The sequence below is a fragment of the Amphibalanus amphitrite genome, unplaced genomic scaffold (genome assembly GCF_019059575.1).
Source record: "Amphibalanus amphitrite isolate SeventyFive unplaced genomic scaffold, NRLGWU_Aamphi_draft 001335F_arrow, whole genome shotgun sequence".
NCBI classification, from domain to species: domain Eukaryota; kingdom Metazoa; phylum Arthropoda; class Thecostraca; order Balanomorpha; family Balanidae; genus Amphibalanus; species Amphibalanus amphitrite.
This window is the reverse complement of record NW_024882828.1, coordinates 25,429-45,495: the sequence shown is the minus strand read 5'-3', so window position 1 is coordinate 45,495 and position 20,067 is coordinate 25,429. Positions and strand designations below refer to the sequence as shown.

The 20,067-nt window shown below is 47.5% G+C and overlaps 1 long non-coding RNA gene across 1 annotated transcript; it reads left to right on the top strand.

The window, feature by feature from the left end:
* The first annotated feature begins 5,749 nt into the window (after positions 1-5,749).
* Positions 5,750-10,639, top strand: LOC122372246. The gene is made up of 2 exons (XR_006254837.1): positions 5,750-6,061; positions 6,099-10,639. It is a non-coding gene; the product is annotated as an uncharacterized LOC122372246 (long non-coding RNA).
* Positions 10,640-20,067: the final 9,428 nt, after the last annotated feature.

Here is a 20,067-nt window from a genome sequence, read left to right as displayed (position 1 = left end):
ATAACACACCGGCGGCGCGGTGCAGAGTGCTGGAGACAGTGAGTCACCTCGTGAATAAACTATGACACGTCCCGAGCCGGCCGCGGCGTCGGCTGCGCTGAGCTGAGCGCGAGCGGACAGCGGTTGAGCGCGAGCGGGGAGCGGTAAAGATAATGAGCGTTGAAAATGCGAAAATGAAATATAGCCACCACGCAGGTATAATTAGAATACGAACTAATTAAGCCTAAACCCATAAAAATATAAGCAGCAATTAATGCAAGGCAACGGCGATAAACAATGACACACACTTTACAGCTGCTACCGTCACTGCACGCCCAGCCCTTATGCCTATAGCTTAAGCTAGCCGATAATTTCCACTCATACCCTGCAAGTGTATATAATTTGGTGGGCATTGACCCCAGAAGACCACCCTCTGCCATGCTGCCCACTCTGGTAAACAGGTGAAGCAGGCCCCATCACCAGTTCTCCTCAGCTCCTACGCGTCTGGGCAGCGACTGCCGTCCTGCTCCACGCGAGCAGACGGTCCCGTGACGTCCTCCTCCAAGAGACGTCCGTAGGCTGCCCATCCTACCTAGCACTCACCCTTCTCTCAGGGACGTAGGTAGACGGCACGACCTACTCAATAAACGGAAAATCACCCTTCTGGCCCAGCATATCACTCACTAAATACCTGACGCTAATCATTCAGTCAAACATTCAGTCGAAACATACACAAGTTGCCGAAACAGAGTGCCGAAGCAAATTAAAGTTGCCGAATCAGTGGCCGAATCACGGGACTATTGAGCGCCTATCGGTCGCTTGATTGGTGGATACCGAGCGCCATCAGTCACTCGGGCTTGATGAAGCCGTACTGTAACAAGTGCAAGTCGCCGTCCGATCTCGGGCCCAGGGCGCCGGCCGTTGGCCGCAGACTGCCCGCCCGGCCCTACCCGGACCGAGGCGGGGCGGGGCGGCCGCTCACTCCCTATTGGCTGGGCCGGCTGCGGCAAACGGCAGCCAGCTGTCGCGGATGTCGCGGAGGCGTGGAAGGAGAGACGACTGAGCGGGCCGAGACTTGTATTGCAACTGTGGTTCTGATTCTGAATGGGGTTCGCCAGTGCCTGTGCGTTATATGCAAGGTGGTTGCACAATGAAGGACCGGCCGGGTCGGTGGACGGTGCCGACACGTGGGGAAAGTGACGGCTATTTCTATGTAACAAAGCTTGAACGTGTACTCTCTTTATCATGATATGGAAGAAGGGAATCGGTCCCACACAGCACAACCCACATATGAATATCGACAGAATAATGCACCAAGCATTCCAGCACCATGCTGGTTCCAAATGACACGGACTTCCTGAAAAAGGTCAGCTACATTTGTCCCCATAGCGCAGCTTCCCGAGAGCTGGCTGGGGCAGACCACCCGGTCTATGATGCATGCTGTAGCGTGGAGTGTTGCATAGTGGGTGTTGTCGAGTGTGGTGTGTGTGAGTGAGAGCATCGTTTCTCCGTCTTGTGCCTGTGTTATGCCTCGCAGCTCACACAAACACAGATAAGGCATTCGCCAGCGGCACAATTTCAGCTCTTATCAGCCGGTCGGCCGACTCAGGGCAATGTTGTTTACTTATTAGAGGTCTCCTTCGGAACGGTATGCCACTCAGTGCCGTACGCCTGCCCCTTCGTCGTTTATCCGACCTTGCTGATGCCAGTTTTTATCTGGTGGTACCGGCTCCCGGTCTCCGGCTCCATATATTGTGTGGTGTGCAGCAGCGACGGTACCAGCCCGATAACAGAATAGTCAGCCGCGGCTGTCCAGTTTTCACCAGTCTGAGTGACGCTGGGATAGAAATGCTGCCCAATATTTCTCACATCCCTCCCTTTTTTATAAAGATTCTTGGATTTCCTACTTTGGGGTTTAACCCTATTAGCGGCAGGGAAGTTGCTTTCATCCACCCCTCACGGTTTTTCGGAGTATCTGCGAAACGACTGGAGCTAGAATGCTGGAGCTAGGCCGCTCTCTCCACCTGGACCGCATTGAGCCTGGCGAGTTCGGTCTTTATTCGCAGGTCATTGATACGCGATGCCGTTGACCCAGATGCTGTCGAACACTCCGCCTCGCTGCGGGTGTCGGCCCTACTCGGAGCTCGTCCGCTCGACTGTGCGCTCATCACTGGAGTTCACAACGCACGAATGTTCACTCATCCGAACACTAGTTCACTAGTATCCGGCCAGGAGGACCAATTTGTTCCTGACACAACCGCGCTATGCCGGTGACAATATTCGTGAAAGAGTTTTTAGAGAAGAACTTATTGTAAAGGGCCGAAATCAAACCACTTTCCGATACATGTAGAAATAGATTGAAAGTCAACACCAATATCAAGCCAATACCGGTGCGACGGGGCAGCGGCACACTGTCGTCGTGGGTGCACCGCAGACGCACCTTTTCGCAGTAGGTACGGCCACGAGCACAGGGACTGAGCCGCTACAAGGTGCGCCTCTTTCGGGTCCCGTCGATGTACTACAACACACGCACAGCCGCCGGCTTTTAACCCGCGACGGGTGAAAGCGAAAGCACAGCATACACGTCATGAAACGATGGCAAAAGGCATTAGATGTGCGTCTAGCGCGGAGTAAAAGCGCCGAGACAACACAGAAAACAAGTAGAAAGCAAACAGTTATCGAGAGCCCCCCCCCCCCCCCGGCCTGGTCGCACCGCGGGCAGTTTTCGGCGGTAACAATAGCCTAATCCTCCGACCCGGTGGTCTTATCCTAACGAAGGATGTTTGTGAGCCAGCCACAATCCCTGCGTGTCAGGAACTTACCTCGAGCCAGGTGAGCCAGCAGCGGATGAGCAGTCGGGTGCACAGCGCAGCACAGCACTTAGGCAGGCAGACACTGAACCCCGATTGCTCTCATTGTCACGCCTTGCTTATGTACTGTGTCCTACATACTTCCACATACAATAAGAGTCTGAACAACGCCATAATACACGCTTTACATATTGCCCATGTTCGTGGGTTTGTAACTGGCTGAGATGCGGTCGCGTTTGGGCAGCTGGCCTTCGACTGCACCTGTCTTTGGGTGTGATGCCGCCGTCCCTGAATAAAAATTTGGTGGGCGGTGGGTCTAGAGGCTGTGAGTTCAGATTGCGTACAGCACTTGGCTAGACAGTATCTACAGGAACAGCGGTGAAAGCCGGGCGCGGAGGTGGTGACGAGATCGCAGCCGCAGCTGTGCAGAGCTGGCACCGATGGTCGTCGGGATGGAAATGACACCTGCAGCTGGTGGCGCACTCCAGGCGTCGGGCCACGTATTTTCTTTCGGTGGTATGTATACACCCGTTGTACGGCGGTCTCGATGGGCACTAATAGATGGAAGGCTGGGACGAGAGCGTCCCAGCAAGTGCACTGACCGCTTGGGTTGACGTAGTCCTGATGGTAGTTAGCCCCGAAGGTCGGTCGTTGGTTCCGATCCTGGGGTTGATGCGGCAGAATTGGTATGGTGATGCTGAGTCTTGGGCTCCGAGGTGGCGAAGACTTTAGATGACTATGGAGTATGGAGTCCTGATCCGGGTCACGGCACTAATGTGAAAAGGCTGGTTCCTCTCCCTTCTGATGTTGTTGATGTAGCGGCTCGCCCACCTCCCCGAACAGAGTCAGAGTGATGTCGGCCCGTTGATGTTTTGGCGGTTCGGGTTGGCGGCGGTAATCAGACGAGAGCGAACAGCGGCTAACCTTCTCCCGGAGTACGGGTGCGCGCCTCGGAGCCCCGCCGCAGACTGCCCGTCTCGGTCCGGAACAGAGGGCCGTACGCACCCGGGCCGAGCCACTCGTTACCAGTTCAAACCAGTACAGAGTCCCTCTGCCCGGTTACGCCCACTCCAGTTCTTTTCCATCAGGCAGTCTCGGGTCCGATAGCCACCAGAGCTCTCTAGTCCGCGCAGGGACTGGCACTGCTTAATAGTAGAATAACATTTCGACACCTCCGGCGGCCGCAGGCGCGTGAACTGTACATTTGTCTAGCGACACACCCGAGCGGCAGCGCGCCGGCGGACACGCTGAGACACGAGAAGAAATTACTTTGACTTCATTACACTGATCATGTATGGGTGAAGCAAGCAAGGGAGGAAGAAAACAAGCTAAGAGGACGCGATGCTGTACTTCAACTGAGACGTAGTAGGGGCCAGGGGGCTCGGCGTTCGAAGTGGTGGCATCTCAACTGGATTATTAGCGAAAGCAGTAATGACCGAAAATGTCCGCCGTATGTGAGAACGAGTCGAGGTGCCGCAAATGGCACTAGTGCGCATGGCTACGCGGAAGCAGGTGCGGGAAGCACAGTAAATTGTAAATAGCAGCCAGATGAATGCTCGAAGCATCGAGAAAATGGCGCTAAATGCAGACCGTACATAAATCAGAAGGAGGCCTGTAGTCAAAATGAAGGAACCATATACTAGATATTGGAAACTTGAAGGCCGACACGACAAGTTTGACAACATTTCGGCACAGAAGGTGCACGAAATACGAGAGCAATGAGTTGAACTAGGAATGTCAACTGAGCCAGATAAAATATGACCATCGGTTGTCACAAAAGTAAAAGATAGTGATCCTTCATTATAGCGGAAAGTAGTGGGCAAAACAAACTGTCGATTTAATCTGTTACGGTATGGACGATTTCTAAGCCGTCCTTCCTGGCCACAAAAGTTCCTGACGAGTTGAAGGTAAAGACGGGGTCATTAACATTACTTCTGTGAAGTCGTTTTGTAAATCTGCGGTATTGACACTAAGCAATTTTCTTGGAAAAAGTGTGGACACAGGACGTTTGTAAATGCAAGCTTTAAATGAGACCATAAGGGGGTTATCTATACCGAAAGGGAAGAGACATGTAGATATGAACTAAGGGTGACAAACTGAGTAGTGCAATAGCACGTGGAGCCGTCATCGCACGATGCGACCCGATGACAAAAAAAAACATCGCCTGCGCAGGGCTGCGTTTCAGGACAATGACATGTGTCCTGGCTCCTTCTCCTGGTCCCATTTTGTTGGCGGGTACAATCTTAGGCAGCGTCCTCTCCTGGCTGATTTTTCTATAGGTTTGGCGAAGAACTGAGAAAGGTGGTACAGGAGGCCTTGATGTTGTGTTAGAGTAAGCCAATTTACTACCGAGCATTCCGAGCGAGCAAAGAACACAGGATTCACTGTCACAAGAATCGGTGGCACATATTTGTGGTGGAAGAATAAGTGGTGGGTCGAACTGCCTTACGAAGCATTTTTCTGTACCGTTTGGAAAGTAACAGATATCGTATAATGGATCCACCGTATTCGCCAAACATAAAACCAAAAGTATTTGGTATAGGAGCTGCATAATTGTACCCAATTCTGTGAACAGAAGAAATCTAAAGTGTTAAGTAACGCCTTAAGGGGCTATATGTTCCCAAATTTCAAAATTATGTCACCATAAATGCGAAGCACATGGTCACACGAAACACCATATTCAAGACATTGCATGTCATTTCATTTCATCGCTTGTCTTTGCATTGCAATTTATTGCAACATGAATTCTTAATTATACTTATTACTAAAGGGATATGTGCAAAAGGGAAGCGCTTCCATATATACAGGTACCTACAAGAATCTTTGTCCTCGGCTATTCTTGAGCTCTATCTGATACTTTCTTTCTTTTCTTTTACGGTACCGGAGCTCTATAATATATTCTTTCTCAATTCTCACTTTGCTCAGCACAAGGACGAGAGCTCTTCTCTAGGATATAACTGGCAGTTACGTTACTGACCATATCTTGGAGGTGCCCGTAAGTTGGCTCTTGGCCTTAAATTATAATGCGGTGGAGCTTGTTCCATCGCTGGTCCTTGGGCATTGTAAATTTCCTCCATTTCTGCCAATTCAAGCCGTCGCTGCGGCGGCATTCTATCTCGGACCTCTCTCTGTTCCTGCGGCCTCTCGGGTTGAGGGTCTGCATGGGTCCCTGGGTCGGCCAGCAGCGTAATGGAAGGGTCTCGCCAGTATTGCTGCTTTTGTTAGCGTCGCCTAGGAACGGCTAGCAGTTTCACCACTGTGAGCCACAGGAGGTTTCGGTAGCAGTTTCACCACTGTGAGCCACAGGAGGTTTCGGATCACAGAACGGCTGATCCTCGGTGAACTTCTTCAATCGGTTGACGTGTACAAGTTGTACGTCACCGGAATTTTTCAGATGCTGGATGCGTGCATTGACGGGACTAGTCAAATATAGCACTCTGTATGGACCTTTGTTCAGTTTTTGGAGTTTGCAGGCGAGTCCTGGTTTGAGACACCAGTCTCTTCGGAGGCGTGGGTTCGAATCCCACCGCTGCCACCAAATGTCAGCGGGGCCTTTAGCCCTTACCTTCCGTAAAGACGGCTGCTGGTGAACTGCATGTATTTCGGTCGGACACAGGACTTTATATATATGATGAGCCCACGTGCACGAATGTAAGACACGGGGTGACACGTGTGGATGTAAAACATAGGGCGGCCGGCTCAGCGCTGCAAGTGCAGCGCCTGATCACTATCATAATCGTGTACGCGTGCGAAGCCGAAGCCGTGCCAAGCCGGACGTCGAGTTAGGTAGTCTCTGTGGTAGAAGCACATCCGGTTTCTGGCGGTCCTTACGGGCTCTAGCAGGTGGAGGGCTGGGCTGAGAGCGTCCCAACAAGCGCACTGACCGTTTGGGTTGATGAGTTCCTGGTTATAGTGGGCCCCGAAGCTCGGTCGTTGATTTGGTTCTTGGGGCTGGTGCGGCAGAATGGGTATGACGATGTTGTCGGCCGGGGATTGCCGACTTACTTGGAGGTTCGGCGTGCCAGTGTGTCCGTATAGCTGGTCTCGAGCACAGTGTGTATTTGACAATTCACGCACGCTTATATACAAGACCTTGCACGCACAGCACGACCATGTAAGGGACGTCATGCGGCGAGCGTGTGGGCCTAGAGGAACCGCGCGGAAGCCTCTGCAGAGCCGGTCATTCGTTGAACCCGGACCTGCAGTGGCCGCACGCACATGATTTGAAGCGAACATGATTTGATCGCTAACAGTCCCCTTCTTCGGCAAGAATGGAACATTCCCTTACTGTGGGGGGGGGGAGGGTGGAGGGCAATCATGTTCTCTGCCAGGGCCAGTCAAGTAGCCACACGAGGGACCCGGGCCACGACGGTGGGCAGTGGGCACCAGCCTCCACGGCGACGAAGCGCGCGCCTTTACGACGATCGGTGTATCGGCCGCCACGTTGATGCGGGCGCACCAGCCTCCACGGCGATCGCCTCCGTAGCGTTACGCACGTCACCGCGGCGCCTCACACGCCTCCGTGGTGTTTTCTGCTTCCACATCACCGCGTTGGGCTTCTCTGCCGTGGCGTTCTCTACCGTGGCGTTCTCTACCGTGGAGTTCTCTGCCGTGGCGTTCTCTGCCCCGGCGTTCTCCATACTGTCGTTACCGGGTCGGTTTACTGCTCCGCAGCGGCTCTTCTGTGCTCCGCTGCATTTTATGCTCTGTCTTTACCGTGACGACTACCATTATTGCTTTCCTTCCACTACGGCTGCTACGTTTTTTGACTGCTCGTCACTCGTCAACCAACGCGAGGTGAAACGGTTAAGGTGTTCAATTGGATTGGTAGTAGCATTATGTCAGCAGTCGATAGGTATTGACCATTGTCCTTGTGTGTTCACAGAAACTGGCGACTTTGTTTCATCTGCCCTGATCGCCGCTTCTGTCGACACCATCGATCTGTACCTTCTCATGAAGGAAGTCTCTCTGCGACTTCAATCACCATTGATGCTCAGCGATTGACACCAGGACATTGCTGATTCATGGCAAAACGCTCAGGCGGAAATAGTTCATAATTTTAAATGTTCTTGCTAATAAAATAGACGCGAATATCATAGGTTATTTTGCATTGTACCAAAATATAATAATTCTAAACTTAGTGCGGGTATTTAACCCTATTAGTGGCAGGCTCCTGGCTACCCCATATTAGTGGCAGGGGGGGGGGCTGTTTACGACCCCCCCTTGATATCTCGAGATCTAACCGGCCGATTTTCAAAATTCAAACGGCATTCGATTTGGCTCAAAGAGATCTACATTTCGAAAAAAATTAAAAAATGTCAATAGGGGGGTAGAGGGGGGTAAAAACGGGCAAATTGCAGATACATTTTAGACTGTTTATCACGGCCAGGTTTCTGAACCAATCTTAACGCAACTTTTGCCGATCGATAGAGAATGAACCAGGAATTCACATGGATCCTAAAAATATGCATTTTCAAAAATCATAGGCGGATACAGATCATTGAGATTGGGGGTACACAAAAAGTAGGTATAGTAAATAAGGTTTTTGTTGGTACTGTTTCTAAAAAGGGTGGCAATGGTCTTGTTATGTTACAATTTTCTTATGAGAGAACGACTAAAATTGTATTGGTCATGCATAGGCGGTGTCAGGGCACCTATGTTGGAAGGTAAAAAATAACCCCCCTTTTTGGACGCCTGGATCCGCCTATTATAGCAAAAACGTGTCAAAAGAGGATGCACAATAACTTTGTATATGTTATCACATGATACCTTTCATTCACTGCTCGTAAAACTGGCGCAGCATCGTGATCTTCGCCCAAATGACTCGCTTCACGAATAGGACCCCCCAATTCCCAGTGCTCTGGAGCCGCCCCTGGTAAAGTTATGAACTTGAAATTTTCAGGGAATGTGCCCAATCTAGTTTTAGGAAAAGTCAGAAAATTTCAGCATCGTAGCTTCAGCGGTTTCGGAGATATTCCCGAAAAACCTGAGGGGTGGATAAAAACAACCCCCCCCCCCTGCCACTATAATAGGGTTAACGGTCAATAAGTAATAACTCATACACAGACTCACGGACATGTGCTGACAACTTTGGCCTTATCCCTGAAAGGCCAGATTACGCTAAGTGAGCTCACCAGTACCACTCATTGTGCAAAGTTGCCATCTTGACGTGTGTCTAGGATAGAGTTGTACAAACGTGCAACTTGCAGAAAGTGTCCATGTGGATCTCAATGGCCATAATTTTGATAGCTAGCTTCTGTTAATAAGTTTTCAATTCACACGACCCCTTATGTCCATGCCCAATCGAGCTGGAAAAAGCAACTATCCACATTTACCCGATACCAAGTTTGCCTATCTTGAGCACTAAGTCGTGCCTATCTCAATAAAATTGTGTTCCCTATACGACTTACCAGTGACCTCATGGAAGTGCGAGTGACTGGACCAGGCGTTCTCGTAACGTCTCTCCGGTACAGACTTGCAAATACAACTGAAGTCAGCTTGTTACCTCGAACCACCATGACCTTTCCGGACTATTTCGTCACACTCGCGCTAAGAATAAGTATATAACAGTGCTTCTAATGCTGTGCCGTATGGTCGTGTTGCAGGATGTCGCCACACCAGCTGACCCGATCGGTCAACCATCGAGCCGGAGTTGGAGCTGGGAGCAGCGCAGCTCTCAGGGCTGCAGATGGACTGCTCTTCTCTGCAGGCTCCGCACCATTGTCAATATAACCAGCAAAGCCACCGTCCGCTACCCATCGGTCGAACTATTCGGGCCGACGAACGATCACGCCCGATGAGATGACACAGACGTCAAACCCCGCGCCGACGGAAGAGCTCAGTTAAAGGAAATAGTTCACTTTTAACATGGGGTTTTGAACTGGAATAGCAGTTTCGTAGCTTGAGCTGAGACTAGCACAAATCAGGAGCTTTTACGGCTCAACGATCACCCTAGACGAAGATATTCCATTTCTCGTTCCGAAAAGAGTGCCTTGCAGAGGAATGCGTGCCTTGCACAGGAATGCAGCCAAGTCATCGTCAGCCAATCAGCATGCTGCTTACAGCCAATGCAGTATGCGTAGGTTTGAACTACGCAATATGATTGGTCAACGCGTAATAAGCTTCCGCGTCAAACATTATTTTACATAGAATATAGTTCGTCCTATATTAAAAGATAGAAAATAATTGTTTTTACAAAAAGGTTTTATTTTATTTTCTGATTATTTTGAGCATAAAAAATAATAAATCCATAGCAAAATACTAATTTCGGGAAACTGAACTGTTTCCTTTAACGTGTCGGTTAACTGACTAAAAGCGGCACAGTCGACACACATCTCTGTTGCGGGCGATCATGTGAATGTGGATGAGTCACAGTCGCAGGGTATGACTGCGTAGTGCATTCATGTGTATGTCTTGAGGGATTTCCCCGAGATATTATGTCATTACTGGGAAGAGATGTGACGAGCAGCCAATGGGACGAATGCTAGGTGACATGACGTTCCTGTATAGATGTTTAGTGCGTCTGTCTAGCTGAGCGTTGCTATCGACCGTTGCACCTGTGAGCTGAAGTGTTTCTGTCGTGCCTGGATTTTCTCTACTAGTTACAGTGTGATAAGGCTTTAATTTGGAGCATTATATGGTCTTATGCCCGTTTTTGTTGTGGATTTTATCATCATATTATCGTTGTTTCACTTTTCAACATATAACATGAAAAGTAACCACCTATATATGTGTCTTGTCGTGGTCTCATTCACACCACGAAGCCTGCCCATTTATTTGACATTTTACTGTGCTTCTGAATGTTTTTATTGGGTCAACAGACAACAATACACGTCAGTAGCCAAATTTCATCAGTTGTTTTCCACGAATCCCTTCACAACTCCGCACACTACGTGTTAGAGGGCGCTGAAGCCTGAAGCTAGCCTCAGCTCTAGCCGTGTCGGTGCGGGCCCATGAGCCTCTCGCTCAGAGGTGAATGAGTCTTTTACACTCTAGCGCATATCTGGGTAATTGTTTATGGTTATCAGCTGGGTTAGAGTCGACTGCAGAGGGTGCCTAAGAGCCGCTGTCTGCAAGGAGAGAGGAGGCTAGACTGCTCGGGTGGGTACATACGTCGCTGTTTAGGTGACCGGCGAGGGTGGGCGCATGGGATAGGGGGCTCTCGGAGACCTGTCCGCACGGCGCCATACATATGTACATACATATGTAGATCCCGTCCGACGGCTGCTCAGGTGGGCAGAGTGACCTCCAGGGGGGAAAAGGCGATTATGGGTAATTGGAACTCTGTAGTCGACCTTAGTACTTTCCTCTCAGGCCACCATGCACTACACCTCTGGGGGCCACAACCCAGACCTACACACAGACTGTCAGTGCCGGTGAGCCGAACGTCACAGTGGTCTTTTAGGTTATCGGATTCTTTCGCTAAAAAAAAAAACTCAAACCAATCAGTCAACTAAAATGAACAAAGAAATCGGCTAAGACTAATTGTGAGCTCATATCGAGCTTAACCCGCGCCCCGCTGGGGGTAATGGATTTCCACGCCCTGCTGGGGGGGGGGTGAACACCCCCTTCTAACTCGGGTCCTGGGCCACATAGCGATACGGGAAGGGCGGCGTTCGAAAGAACGTCAAAAATAAGGACGGAAAATAAGGAAGAAATCACTTTAGTCACTGTTTTGGTCAGGTCAAAGGTCAGGTCACCAGAGGTCATTGAAGCCCAAATTTCGCCGATTTGTAAGTCAGATGTCGACAGTTTTCAACAAATCGACGCACAACTCGGAAACTAATAAAGCTAGAGCACCGCGGAAAAGCGCATTTGATAGCCCTATTAACCCGCGCATGACTGGGGGGGGCTCTAATGAGCCCCCCTCATGTTTTTCAGCCATATCTTCTAAACCGTTTGACGGATCAACACGAAACTTGCGTTACCCTCAGAGGCATCAGTTTGACACCTTGTGTTAAAATTTCATTTTTCTAGCTACCATAGTTTAGCCGGAAATGATGTCAGAGTGACGTCATGTCGGCCGATTTTCATGCAAAATACTGAATTACGGCAAACGCTCTCAAGAGCTCAATTTTAACCCTATTAGTGGCAGGCTCCTGGCTACCCCATATTAGTGGCAGGGGGGCTGTTTACGACCCCCCCTTGATATCTCGAGATCCAACCGGCCGATTTTCAAAATTCAAACGGCATTCGATTTGGCTCAACGAGATCTACATTTCTAAAAAAAAAATTAAATTAAAAAATGTCAATAGGGGGTAGAGGGGGGTAAAAACGGGCAAATTGCAGATACATTTTATACTGTTTATCACGGCCAGGTTTCTGAACCAATCTTAACGCAACTTTTGCCGATCGATAGAGAATGAACCAGGAATTCACATGGATCCTAAAAATATGCATTTTCAAAAATCATAGGCGGATACAGATCATTGAGATTGGGGGTACACAAAAAGTATAGTAAATAAGGTTTTTGTTGGTACTGTTTCTAAAAAGGGTGGCAATGGTCTTGTTATGTTACAATTTTCTTATGAGAGAACGACTAAAATTGTATTGGTCCTGCATAGGCGGTGTCAGGGCACCTATGTTGGGAGGTAAAAAATAACCCCCCTTTTTGGACGCCTGGATCCGCCTATTATAGCAAAAACGTGTCAAAAGAGGATGCACAATAACTTTGTATATGTTATCACATGATACCTTTCATTCACTGTTCGTAAAACTGGTGCAGCATCGTGATCTTCGCCCAAATGACTCGCTTCACGAATAGGACCCCCCAATTCCCAGTGCTCTGGAGCCGCCCCTGGTAAAGTTATGAACTTGAAATTTTCAGGGAATGTGCCCAATTTAGTTTTAGGAAAAGTCAGAAAATTTCAGCATCGTAGCTTCAGCGGTTTCGGAGATATTCCCGAAAAACCTGAGGGGTGGATAAAAACACCCCCCCTGCCACTAATAGGGTTAAAGCTAGATCCATTTTCTTTGCATGAGTGGACTACAAATACAGGTATCTATCGAACTGCTATCTCGAATTTTCGAAATTTTGAAAATTTTGAAAAATATTCATTTACATTTACAAAAATATTTTTTTTTGATTTTATTTATTTATTTATTTATTTATTTATTTATTTTTCAAAACATCCACGGGCATGGGCACCCATTGATGGACGTAGTCCCATATACCTACATATTACACACACACACACGCACACATACACACACATACACGGATGGAAAATATCAAGCAGACCTAGGTTCGTTAAAAGTATGAGAAAATGCTGCAGTTCACATCTCCCCGTTCTATCTAATGTGCACAGGGCTGCCTCGAGCGGACATACGCTGCTACTCGTTTCTTATACTGTAGCTGGCTATGTTGCCACACATCGACGTCACGGTTTGCGTCCAGAAACATATTGCTGAGCATCGGTATGCGATTGAACAGGCTGTTTTTGACGGTGTTCACCCTAGCGTAAGACACGTGAAAAGTGCTCCAGTTGCGAAGCAGCCGAGTGGGAGCAGCCAAAGGGAATTGAGCCAGAAGAAACGGGGAGTCGATGGCGTGGCGGTGAATGTTACGAATGAACATTGCATCGTGCTGCTCGCGCCTTGCTGCCAGCGTGCTCATGCCGAAAAACTGGATCAAGTCGTTGTACTCGAGCGCTGTATCTGTGACACGGCACCGTGCGCAGAGCCAAATGAGGAATTTGTGTTGGATGCGCTCTATCCTCTTCATGTGAGTTTCGGCTGCGCCTCCCCAAATCACGCTGCAAAATTCTAGTATAGAGCGCACGTTTGCACAGAAGGTGCCTATGATTGGTTTTCTCATTGACTTGTCAAATGTATGGCCGCACTTTCCGGTCTGAAACGTTCGAATAAGAAGCCCTAGAGCTCTGTTAGCACGGTGCACCACGGCGTCAACATGTTCAGCGAACGTCAGCTTCTCATCTATGAGCACGCCAAGATCGCGCATGACTCTCACTCGCTCCAGCTCGACTCCGTCTATCGTGTAGGCGCTGGAGACCGGCTGACGCCTCAATGTCAGGGTGAGCACCTTGCATTTAGCCGCATTGAGCGTCAGGCCCCATTTTGCAGACCACAGATTTTTTTTTTCAAAAGGTTTTTGATTTTTTTTTTCAAAAAGTTTTTGGCTTTTCGCAAAAACCGGAATATATGTGATAGAACACACACTGATGAACTACATTTGCAAGGTTTAGCCCAATATCTTCAAAAATAGCCAAGTTATTCGCATTATTGTCAAAATTTTACAATTTTATGATTTTCAAATCCACATTTCAGTACGTTTTTGACGTCGTACAGCAATTTAAATAGCACCATCGTGTTCCTGAGCTCAAACTGCATCTGATAAGCACCTTTGTTGTTGAAAAAGTTCATTTTCAAAATTTGACCTTTTCTGACCTGAAAGTGACCTGACCTCCGGTAAATTCAGCTGACAATGACCTCAAATGACACAGACGACACTATTTTCGAAATCTACGAGTAAAATGGACCATAAAACATGCGTCACGTGACCGATACATGATAAACAATTTTCGTGACCTAGGATGACCTGGCCTTGACCTTAAAAATTCAAAGTTAAAGTTTGGTACCCTCAGGGTATCTAAAGCATCCGTCAAGGAGTGCGTAAACCAAAAATGAGCCTGATCGGACCGGCGGTCCGGCGGTCAGAGCCTAAATTGTGAACTAACAAAAATGTCGATAATTTTTACTTTGACCTGAACTGTGACGTCATCGGTGACCTCGAGGTCAGTGAAAATAGGTTTCGATCAACAGTTTTTCCAGGGCTATCAGACGGCGTTTGAATTTTGACGATCGGCCCAGTAGTTTCGGAGATAGGAGGGGGGTCTCTGGAGAGCCCCCCCCCCCCTCAGTCACTCGCGTTATGGAAAATACCCCAGTCATGTGCGGGTTAACCTCTATATACTCTGGGTTAACCCGCACCCCAATGGCGGTCAGCCAACTTCGCCCTAGTGGGGGGGGGGGGCATATGTTATCACCCACCTCTAGCTCAAAGACTAAGAGGGCTAGATCAAGACGCGGTAAAAAGCAGTCGATAGCTCTCGATGCGTACGTTTGAAAGTCATTCAGTCATTTTTCATATTAGAGCAATATTGGGGTCACCAGAGGTCATGAAAGGTCAGTCTGCGAGTTGTCATTATATTTTTCAGAAAACACGCCATTATCTCAGGAACTATGATACCTAGAAAAACGCATGGAAAAGCAATTGATAGCTTGAACTCTTCTTTTGATAAGTTCATCATCAAAAGAAGCCTCAGGTCAATGGTTTAGCCTCCAGAGGGCAAACACTCTAAAAATAACTGTTTTTACGAAAAAGGGTTTTTGGACAATAACTTTTGACTAAAAAAAGCCACGACATTTCTATTGCCAGAATCGTGTTCCTCTCGCCGAGACGCGTCGAATGAAATATAATTTGACTTTGAAAGGTCAACTTGAAAATTTGACCTCCGGAAAAGGTCATGTTGCATATCAGTCGATACGTCTCGGCATGACAGGCACAATGAGGCCGTCCCCAGCGTTCTATCTCTTTCCGATCGAGAGATATTGGCAAAAATCTATTTGTAGCCTCAAATGACCTCGGATGGTCTTTCTAGAGGCTATCAGCAAAAAAAGACACATTGGTCGTCACGGGTGGTCCAAATCATTGTGATTCTGAAATATTTGGACTGTTCCTATGCGTACACATGGATCTATTTAGAGGCATTTTGGTTTTTCTCCATTGACTTATAATGGAAAGGTCACGCCACTGCACTGTGTTTTAACGCCGGCTCAAAACTGGCCAGGGCTAATGTCGTCGAAACTATGTGGGATACAGACGAAGTTAAGGTCTCAAACGAAATGTGTGATACTGTCGCACAATCTGGCAGGGAATTTATCACGTCAAGTTACGGTCATGCTCACCTATGACGTCACCAAAGGTCTGCGACATTTGTATATAAGGTGGGGAGAATATAGTCGCGAATATGATGTGTTAATCCATGCCAAAGATGAACTTTTGGTTTCTCAAGCTCTTTAACCCGCGCCCCGTTGGGCTCTGCCGAGCAACGCGCCCGGTTGGGGGGGGGGGGCCATTTTGGCCCCCCCCTAAGATCTCGAGAACCACGCAACATAGCGACAAGCGGTAAACGGCGTTGGATAGCCCCAACGGGGAACTACCTTGTGACCCAGTTTTATTGACCTAGGTCAAACCGATGACGTCACAGGTCAGGTCAAAGGTCCAATTTTCACCGTTTACAGGCACTTCAAGAAATGCGTTGTAAAATCGAGTAAAATGCATTTCATTGAAAATCATCGATGGGGAAATGTTCTTCAAACACATATTTTGCTATTTGAGGTCACTGATACCAGGTCAGGTCACAGAGGTCAGGTCACGGGGGGTCACAATATGAAAGTGTCGTGTGATACATGTTTTATGGTCCATTTTACATGACAAATGCGATTATATGGGTCAGGCAGCCTTTGGGGCCAGCTTAGATCACGTTTTGGTCAAGGTCAGGTCAAGGTCAGGTCAAGGTCAGGTCAAATTAGGTCAAATTTCAAAGTTAATATTTTTGCATAAAATGGGTATCGAATCGATGCAGCTCGTCACGGGGAGTTCAATGGTGGTCTTTGTTTTGCCGTACATGGTCTAGAATTGCTAAAAATTGAGTTCAAAAATTTGACGTCATCATTTTTGAACAGTTTTTTCGCTATAACTTGGCCAAAAAACGAGATATCGATCTGAAATTTGGTATGTATATAGAAGAGCGCTGGGACTATCACATATATTCCGGTTTTTTCGAAATTCGGAAAATTTTTGGATTTTTTCAAAGTTTTTCTAAAAAAATCAATTTTTTGAATTTTTTTTGGTCAAAAACCAAAAATTTTGAAAATCTGAGATAGCAGTTTTGTAGCGCCGCTTTTTGTCTACTAGACCATATAAAGAACTTTGAAATTGCTTAATAACTGTAGATTTGGTGAGCGTTTCAAGATTGCATGTTTTTTGCTCATTTTTGCTCGAACATGACCTCAGTTTGACCTCAATAACTCCTGACCTAAGGTGACCTAAGACTTGAAATTTGGTGTGAAGGTGTCAAATTGATGCCAGGGAAGGTACTGAAAATTTGGCGGCGCTGCGCGCCGCCGTTTTCTTGCTATTCAGGAAAAACCACAGGGGGGGGGGCCAAAATGGCCCCCCCCAACGGGGCGAGGGTTAAAGCCTGGATTCATACACTCTTTACATGATTCCGTGCCTAATTGTATGATCTCAGCCTTGAGTGACGTCATATACGATGCCAATGATGTCATATAAGTCATTTGGGTTTTTGACCTATAACTCGCGTACAAATTGCGTTAGAGGGTTGAGAAAGACACCATTGAACTCGGAATGATATGCCGGATCGAATGATATGTCACTCGATCTCCTTAGCATCATTGCATGACTTGGACCCAATTTGACCTGACCTTGGCCTGAGGTCAGCACCTAACTTTACGCCGTTCACCAAAAAGTATGTCATTCAGCGCATCGAGGCATGACAAACACAATTACACCATATTCGATGCTATGTGACCGTTTTTGTCAAAGTTATTGATCGAAATCAAAATATTTATTTGGATCTTTGACCTAAGTTTACAGGTCGTCAGTTGACTTGAGACCTTAAAATGAGCCACCGTTCGCTGCCTTTAGTAACTTCCAACACGTTCATTTTTATGGCTATGCTTTAATGCCATTAGGAGCAAAACGGTGAGGGATGATACACTCTCCCCCTTAGCTGGCTTGTAATACCCCAACCCCCCTTGGTTAGTGCTTAAGTAGAAAATGGGGAACATAAATTTAGGGATTTCATTGATATATGACTAATCAGATTGGTCCCTATATCCTTACTATAAACTTTTGTTAGCGCTTCGTACGCTTTTCTGCGAAATTTTGCTACAGGGTTTTTGACTGGGACCATTGACGCTTTCCCCCCTCCAGTGCAAGTTGCAGGAGACAAGATTGTCTAACTGCAGGATTAAAATTAATGCCTATTTCATTTTGCACCAGTCCGCATGCATATAGACGGTACACACCTGCTCATGCGTACGTTTAAGCACTTAACAGCGATAGGTTGCCTCCCGTCCGCCGCGCCGGCCCGTCCCGTATAACCACCACCTATCACACAAAAGTGCTCACCCCCAACACCGGCGCACCCAGGCGCAGCTGAACTTTTCAGAGCATGTCAACAACTTATCAGACAACAGCGTGGTGTTGGTTTCCCACCGTACACTAGCGTACAATTTTTTGTTACTCTCCTTGAGTTTTATATTTTCTCATATAATATTATGCGAAAAGACCTCAGATTTCTTTGAAAAAAATATGATATACGACTTTCAAAATTGCTTTAATCAGGGTTCATTTGCAAGAGAAAAGACTGCTCTTCGGTCTGGTACCCAGGTTTTATCAATTTTTTATTGTCTTAGCTCCGCTAGGTGAAAGAGAAATGAGGTAGCTGGTTTCACATTTTCTCACCGAAGGTTTACTTTGAAGGTCGTCTGACTTTGCGGCACATTTGTCACATGAAAACAAGCCATCATATTTTTCCTAGCACTTGTTTCATGTGCTCTGAACATTTGCGAACACACTGACATAACATAGATCATGCTTAAAAATGGTCGATATTACGCCCCTGGCCAGTTTTTAGGCCGAGTTAAAACACGGTGCACTGGCCTGACCTTAGGTCACGGATATAAAAAAAAATCCGAGATGCACAAATTGTTGACGCTCATAACATCATGCAATCCACCAAGTTTTAAACCTCTCTGACAAACACTGCAGGCTGGACATGATAGCAAACTTTTTTAGGCCAGGTCAGCCCTCGCCCCGTTGGGGGGGGGCCATTTTGGCCCCCCCTGTGGTTTTTCCTGAATAGCAAGAAAACGGCGGCGCGCAGCGCCGCCAAATTTTCAGTACCTTCCCGGGCATCAATTTGACACCTTCACACTAAATTTCAAGTCTTAGGTCACCTTAGGTCAGGAGTTATTGAGGTCAAACTGAGGTCATGTTCGAGCAAAAATGAGCAAAAAACATGCAATCTTTAAACGCTCACCAAATCTACAGTTGTCAAGCAATTCCAAAGTTCTTTATATGGTCTAGTAGACAAAAAGCGGCGCTACAAAACTGCTATCTCGGATTTTCGAAATTTTGGGTTTTAGACCCAAAAAATTTCAAAAAATGATTTTTTTAGAAAAACTAAAAAAAAATCCAAAATTTTTCCGAATTTCGAAAAAACGGAATATATGTGATAGTCCCTGCGCTCTTCTATATACATACCAAATTTCATATCGATATCTTGTTTTTTGGCCAAGTTATAGCGAAAAAACTGTTCAAAAATGATGACGTCAAATTTTTGAACTCATTTTTTAGCGATTCTAGACCTCGTACGGCAAAACAAAGACCACCATTGAACTCCCCGTGACGAGCTGCGTCGATTCGATATCCATTTTATGCAAAAATATCAACTTTGAAATTTGACCTAATTTGACCTGACCTTGACCTGACCTTGACCTGACCTTGACCAAAACGTTACCTAAGCTGGCCCCAAAGGCTGCCTGACCCACATAATCGCATTTGTCATGTAAAATGGACCATAAAACACGTATCACACGACACTTTCATATTGTGACCCCCCAGTGACCTGACCTCTGTGACCTGACCTGGTATCAGTGACCTCAAATAGCAAAATATGTGTTTGAAGAACATTTCCCCATCGATGATTTTCAATGAAATGCATTTTACTCGATTTTACAACGCATTTCTTGAAATGCCTGTAAACGGTGAAAATTGGACCTTTGACCTGACCTGTGACGTCATCGGTTTGACCTAGGTCAATAAAATTGGGTCACAAGGTAGTTCCCTGATAGGGCTATCCAACACCGTTTGCCGCTTGTCGCTAGGTTGCGTGGTTCTCGAGATCTTAGGGGGGGGGCCAAAATGGCCCCCCCCCAACGGGGCGCGTTGCTCGGCAGAGCCCAACGGGGCGCGGGTTAACTTGACCTGGTGACCTGACCTGACATGATCTGGGGTCAAAAATTTCATATATTGTCCAAAATTGATGCACAGAAAGCTACTCCAAGCGGCGCGGCGCTACGCGCCGCGTTTTTTTATTCACACGCAAAAAAAAGCGACAGGGTGGTAACATATGCCCCCCCACTGGGGCGAGGGTTACCCCGCCCAAGGCCGGTGCTCTGAGAATCCGCGCCGGGTCGGGGGGGGGGGGGTGTCTGAACACCCCCT